We start from the raw sequence: 6,936 nt of genomic DNA, 5'->3' as shown, positions 1-6,936 counted from the left end.
CTCACGATTTTCGTGATTTGACCAGATTTATTAATGCCGTTGTCCATTACGCAGCACACCATCGGCACACGTTAGGTAGAATACCAATGCACACAACGGTTTACAGCAGGGATGGGCAACATCCGGCTCGCGGCAGGACTTTAAGCGGTCCGTAGACAGTTTCCGGTCTTACATAACAATGTGGCTCGCGGCCACAGTCTGCCGCAACTCCCCACTGCTTGCTTACTACGTCAAATAATATTGGTTAGTAGTTATTCTTTTCGGCAAAAAAACTTTATCTTTGGTGTGCAATGAAAGTGTTGCCGTGTTTAAATAAAATAACAATATACGATTTATTCCTTGTATAGGTTGATGTATACACGAATACGGCCCGCCAAGAACTTAATTTTGCCATATCCGGCCCGCCGACTGGAGAAGTTCCCCTCCCCTGGTTTACAGGGTTTCCATAAGGCCAACATAAAAAAGCCAAACTACCTGAAAAAGCCAAATCTTCTACAAACTCTAACAAGCCTATGTTTTTTCCTAAAATAAATAAAAAATGTAATAAATGGTCATGCTGGAACATTAAATTTTTCTTTTTGTGGCAATTTTTTCTCGTTTTGTAATTTTTTTTGGCAATTTTTGTCTATTTGTCAATTTTTGTCTATTTGAAGGTGCGGCAAAAACCACCGCACACCATTCCTTTCCTTCTGGGTTGTTTCTTTACCACATCCTTTATCGATATATGACTGAATCGTACTCACATAAGTTTCCTTAAGTCCAACATCTCGATCAAGGCGTCGCTTGAGGTGTGCCAAGCGCCTTGCAGCTATCGACTTATTTTCCGGGAGGCGAGGCGAACTTTCCTTTCAGGGTAGGCAAGCGTAAATGTTAAATGGCCATGGCTCCAGCTGCGGAGCTCTCTTTTATCATATAGGTTAGCTCCAGCTCCGGAGCTTATTGATGCCGCTGCTCCGACCCCAGTTCCAGCTCCATTACGTCAACAACTGAGGGGGAAAGAATGCTTAATTTGCAATATCTATAACGTTTCAAAATAATCACAAACAAAACGCCGCAATAAAAACAAAACAAAAAAACACCGCAATGGTAAAAGGTGGCGCCAAAGAGGCAACAATTCCTAATTTTGTGAAGGGGTGCTGTTAGATTATGTGAATTCAGCCATTAGTAGTAGCATAGCATCTTATAAAATACATCGTGAAATTCCAATAGAGCTGGAGCCATTTGTTTAAAAAACAGCTTTGGCTGCATAACGTTTCACTAGATTCGATAATCAGAAAGGCGTTTGTCTGCACCCGTCGTTCTTTGTATTTTACCGGGACAGGCACAACACCCTGGAACACGTCATCGAAACAATATTTAATGCCTTTGTTTCTATTAACGGGTATTGCAATTGAACACGAAGCCACTTTCTCTAGTACGAAAGGTGTAGCAGCAATCTCTTTCCTCACACGTTAAACAAGCTTGTGTAGAAGCGAATGGTGATAGTTACTCTTGCAGCCAGTTTGACCTGGAGCAAGACACCTGAAGCAGAGCTTCTTCTCACTGACAAACTGTACACGTTCATAGTACGTTTTCACTGTACTACCTCTGTAAATGTAATTAAACACGTTTTAAGGTGCAAAAAATATTCGACGCCCGCCTGATTCAAAGTTGTTCTAACATTTTAATAACAATTCTTAGTTATCATTTTGTGCGGCCCGCAGAGACCTTTTTAAGTTTTGGCCCGCGACTAGAAAAAGGTTGCCGACCCCTGCCTTAATCCGAAAAAAATTCGACTACCATAGAGGGAATTTTTAACCTCAGCACGCTCCGATACGAAATGCACGAAGTCGGCAAATCCAGCCTCACGATTTGTTTTATGTAACACTTCAACTGATCTGTCACTCCAACGTTCCTGTAGTCGGTAAGGCAACTTTTCAATGAGCTGCATCATGGAATCCAAGGAGTTCAGACCGGCATAATCCCCGATGTCCTCCAACGTAATAAGGCATTTTTCCAACAGGTCTGCGAACTGCATTAACCTCTCAGAATGATCTTTCTTAAGCCTAGGAAACTTTTTCAGGTGCTGGTTTGCATGCGTTGGCAATTACATGAGGTAATTGTCTGTATTCCTGAAATAGCTTTTGCCGTGTCTGGCGGTAGGTGAAGGCGACGATGATCTCTCGGGCGGCTTTGTGGCAGCTTCTGGCATTCGCGCGAGTCGCAAAACATCGCAATCGAAATTTACTCGGGCTTCGATTTCCGCTAAACTGAGCTTCACGATTTGCCTCACGAATTCATGCATCTGCGGCCATTTTCCGTTCCATATAAAGCACCTTCTGTTTCTGTTCTTGTTCCTTAAGCCTTTTCAAGGCCTGGAAAACCTTTCATTTCAGCCCTTATCCGCGCCTCTGTGCATTTGACGCTGGAACTCGTGCTTGCAGTGGCCGGACAGGTAGAAGCAGGGGCGCCCGCAAACAATTTTCCAGGGGGGGGAAATCAGAGGCGTAACCAGAAAATCCAAAAAGGGGGCCTAAATTTTCAACTTAGGGAATTCCCTATTTTTCGTCCGACGTTAATGAATAATGACGCCATAAAACAGTGACAGTATGACGTCATAAAATGGTGAATGCAAGACGTGATAAAAAAAATCAGAAACAGCCAAATACGTCCAGCAAAAGCGAGAACGTGCGTCGTGCAATCGATAACTTCAGGCACAAAAACAAACCAAGACCGTTAAATATGTGTGATTAATTGTGGTAGAATCATACATAATTCGACTATCAGCAGCGCAGTTTTCAAGTTCCATGAACGGAACGAGCGATAAATTACAAACACGCCTTTCACCACGTGCAATACTAAACGAAGATCGTTTTTACCGGGTGTCATTATGCCAGGATTAGCGCGACATCTGCGCCGAGCTGTGTGCCAAGTCAGCTAAATTACAAGCTGCGATTGAGGGGAAATAAGTTGTGTCCATTGCACACTTAACACGTGGTCTTAGATTTATGCTTAAAGAGCATAATTTTGCGTTAACTATCATTACTTAAAAATGGAGACTTTTGAAACGACATTCACCATTATACCTCCTTTTAAGATTCTGCTACAGTTAAACAAATGTCGATGTTACACCAACATCGGATATTAGCGCAGAGACCGAACAGCGAGGAACATACTGCGTATAACTCGACATTTTTTAGCGAGAGTAAAAGAAAGAAGGTTTGACTTAGCGTTGTCAATTGTCGAATACACATTTGCTAATCGGTTAACCTAAACCAGCGGTTCTCAATCAGTGGGCCATTTGAGGTGGGCTACAGACCAATTTAAAAAGCTAGATTTAGTTTCACTTGTGTCATTATATTTAATTTTACAGGAATAATGGCTTGGGGAGGAATTAACAAGAAATGTACATTTTTTTAGTAAATTTACCCTATATAATCGAAAATCCATACAATTGGAACTCAATTAAAAAAAATTGAATTATAAAAAGAATCGATCGAAAAATACCCATAATAAATCAGGAAGTAGAAGCTATTGACTTTTCCGGTTCAGGTTCGGTTCAAGGATTTTTTCGGAATCCGGTTCGGTTTCGGTTCGGAGTAATTTAAAAGTTCCGGTTCAGCTCCGGTTCGAACATCGCTATTTCAAAACCGGTTCATAAAGTTCCGGTTCAGATACAATATAATTTGCGTTAAATCTCAAAATGTGGGTCAATAAATGTAGAGAATAATCTTTGAATTGTAAGTCATTTAATCTAAGTTCCGTGACTTATTAAAAAAACAGCAACTCAATATTGAAATATCTAAAAAATAAAAAATGAATTTTTTTATTCAATATTCATATATTTTTCATAAAATTTCGAACATTGCGTAACTTGACTCGGTAAAATAGAAGTTGGGACATCATGCTGGAGCGAACCGCTTTTGTTTACAGGTTCGGGTTCGGTTAAGGTTGGGGAACTTTCAAATTATTCAGTTCAGTTCCGGTTCGGCTCCTTAAAATCTTATAAAAAACGGTTCAGGTTCGGTTACGGTTTGGAAAAATTGACCCAAAACCGGTTCATAAAGTTCCGGTTCGACTCCCTGTAATAAATTCACTCCATATAATCGGAAATCTAAAAAGTTGGGAATCAATAAAAAAAGATAAAATAATAAAAAGAATTGGACGAAATATAACATGCATTACTTTGATCTTTTCCATACAAAAATATCATCGGAAAAATCGTTTAATATAAAGTTATTGTATAACGTGCACTGGTACATTGTAAGTTGCACATTAAGCGATAGTGCACGTTTTGGTTCGCGTATTGTGCACGTTTTGGCTTTGAGTCCTGTTGCCCAAAGATTGGTAGGAATCTAGCAACAGGACTCAAAACCAAAACATGCACATTGTGCGCACAATGTGCACTTGCGATATGTGCACGGTTCGGTGCACATTCCAAGGTGCACAATGTGCACTTGCGATATGTGACGATTAAGTGCACATTGTGCACTATCGCTCAATGTGCAACTTACAATGTATCAGTAAACGTTATACAGAAAAATAAATAACTTCATATTAAACGATTTTTCCGATGATGTTTTTGTATGGAAAAGATCAAGTAATGCATATTATCTTTCGTGCCATTCTTTTTGTTATGATATATTTTCTATTTGAGTTCCAATTTTATGGATTTCCGATTATATTGAGTGAATTTATCATGCATGCTATTTTTCGATGGATTCTTTTTATAATTCTTTTTTTTAATTGAGTCCCAATTGTATGGATTTTCGATTATATGGGTTAAATTTACCAAACAAATAGGTTAACAACTGAAGGTAACTAAACCTGCAAATTTAGCCTTAAAACCCGTAAAAGTATTTTTAAACGTTCATAATTTTTAACTACTCTGCTTATGGTGGCATGGTTATGACGTCATTGGGTATCGGATTGTGATACTTTTTGTTCACGATATTAGTTATCGGAAAAAATGTCACGTTATGGGCACCCCAGCCCAGTTGCATGTTGATAGGAACTTTTAAACGTAAGGCAACACTTCTTGTATTTAAAGATCTATGTTTGACCATTTTTAATCTAATTCAACTGCAATATTGCATTTTAATTTTGTTAACTTAGAAAAAAATTGGTTAGAATTAGTTGAACATTGAATAGCGATGCGATTGTTTGTGTTTGTTTTTAAATGATCAATGAATCCTAAAAATAACTTTCGTAATTAGTGGCTCGATCGACCTCTCTGATTCACTGCATTTTTAAAAATACAAGCATTTTTATTATGAAATACATTAAAAATGAGTGATTGTATAACGTTAAGTCAGGCCATAATTGCGTAAATTTAAAAAACTTCAACACAATAGTTTATTTTATAAAACCAGAAAATTGAAGGAGTCACGGTACGCATATAGCACAAAAGCAATTAAGGGAACAAAACAATACTCACTTCAGGGCGAAATACCAATCGTAAGATAAAAAGTTGGAAATGGTTGAATAGAAAAATTTTAAAAGGAAAACTGTAGCAGCAATATTTGCGAAATACTTTAAGCAAGATTATAAACGAAATACTATCGATAGGTAGGTAATATGAAAATGCGACAGAAACAAATTAAATATAACCTCAAATGACAAAGGAAAATGAAATTATAGTAAAAATAAATGAAAAAAAGGCTATCGAAATATAAAAATCAAAAATCAATACACTAAAGGGAAGTTAAAGACGAACGTAGAAAAATGCTACAGAAACATAAAAAATATATAATGTTAGATTACAGAGAAAAAAATAATTACTGAAAATAAAAGGTAAAGGCATAGGCCTGCATTTATGCAACATCCAATAAGATAAAGAATGCCGAACTGTTACCGAATCACCGTTTTTTGAAAAATTTCAAGGACCAGAACCGGAACTGAACAGAATAATTTGAAAGAACATAAACCTTAACCGAACCCCAAACTGTAAACAAAAGCGGTTCACTCCAGCATGACGTCACAATTTGTATTTTACAGAGTTAAGTTAACGCCATGTTCGAAATTTTATGACAAAAATAGGCGCTCTTTCACTATTGTACGTGAAAAGTTATGCATAAAAAAAAATAATAATACCGCATACCTCAACGCATATTGTTTGGGTTAGGGTGCGGGTTAGCGTTTGGGTGAGGGTGGGTCAAGTAATATTATGTTTATTATTAATAATAACTTGACCCACCCTCAACCAAACGCTAACCCGCACCCTAACCCAAACAATATGTGTTGTGGTATGCGGCATTTGAAGAAAATTTTTTTTTATTAATTTTTACGTAGAATATTAAAAGAGCGCCCAAAAATATGAATATTGATTAAATAAAACGTTGATTTTTCATTTTTTCTATATATTATCAATGAGTTGCTGTTTTTTTAATACGTCACGTAACTTAGCTTAAATGACTTTACAATTCAAAAACCAACGAGATCTAACCAACGAGATTGCAAACCGTGCTCAAAATGCGTCCGATTCTCTCGGTATCCACCCGACGAATGACGATGCAACACAACGCCATCCAAAACGCAAACCGCACACAAAGTTGTCACGCAGTGCTAGAAAAACTGAGACTTCGAAATTCACACAAAGTCCTAACCCTGAGGGAAAACCAAGTCGGTGGGTAGCTGACCAGAACGGCGATTCCCGCGGACAAACGCATTAGTCCGGTACAAAGGGTCTACAATAATTAAATTTGTGACAATCTGTATATCTTCTCGTAAGTAAGAAAAGTACAAATCCTACATCTACCTGTCTGTCTGTTTTTAAGTTTGATAATAATAATCGGCTGCCGGACAAATAGCGCCTTACCATCACACGCGGTGGAAAAAGTGATCACGGAAAACAGAGTGTGCAACTTTTTAGCCACATTTGCCGCACCGGCACATTAATAGCACATCAAATTCATGTGAGGTGCACATTAGATGCAGATTTAGTGTACATTTGGTGCA

Source organism: Ascidiella aspersa, chromosome 3 (assembly GCF_963924565.1).
Source record: "Ascidiella aspersa chromosome 3, kaAscAspe10.2, whole genome shotgun sequence".
Taxonomy (NCBI): Eukaryota; Metazoa; Chordata; class Ascidiacea; order Phlebobranchia; family Ascidiidae; genus Ascidiella; species Ascidiella aspersa.
Note: the sequence above shows the minus strand (reverse complement) of the source record.